This window comes from Etheostoma spectabile, chromosome 13 (assembly GCF_008692095.1).
Source record: "Etheostoma spectabile isolate EspeVRDwgs_2016 chromosome 13, UIUC_Espe_1.0, whole genome shotgun sequence".
NCBI classification, from domain to species: domain Eukaryota; kingdom Metazoa; phylum Chordata; class Actinopteri; order Perciformes; family Percidae; genus Etheostoma; species Etheostoma spectabile.
The window spans coordinates 9,372,292-9,372,968 of record NC_045745.1 but is presented as its reverse complement, the minus strand read 5'-3'; positions in this window follow the sequence as shown (position 1 = coordinate 9,372,968).

The window sequence follows — 677 nt, the reverse complement described above, 5'->3', positions numbered from 1 at the left end:
GGGGGGGGGGGGTGTCATGATGCTGAAGAGGAAGATTTGTGAGCCAGTGGATCACAGTCTTGTATAAAGTACTTGAAAGCAATACTTAAGTAAAAATACAAGTATTGTAACAGAAAATTACTTTGGTAGAAATCCCTTTTTAGATCATTACTTAGTCTACAGATATCTCACATGTGCTTTACTTAAGTAACCAAAAGTAATTGTATGATATTAAATGTACTTAATTATTAGGAGTAAAAGTTTAAAAAAATAAACTTTATTGTGGCTTCCTTGTAGTGAAACATCACATTCAAGGTTTCCACAACCTCTTAAACATCAAATTCAAAGTCTTCGTCAACATCATCAATGAAGTATTCGAAGATGCTTAGTGGTAATGTATCGGAGTAAAAGTATACATGTTATTTAGAATATGTAGTGAAGAAGAATTCTAACTTGCAACGGTTTTACCAATTTTCTCCTGCCGGTCTGGGGATTTGAACCTACGACCTTCATGATACCTAGAAGGACTAGTCCCAGTGGTCAAGAATCCCAGAGTTGAGTCCCAGGAGGAAATTCAAGCAGAAAGTTTTCAAAAACTTAAAACAATGAGCAGTAGGTATTCATTTACTTTTTAAAGAACAAATAATAATCTGAAGCCTCCAATTTCAGGAATGTTTTCGGGAAAAGTGTAAGAGGTG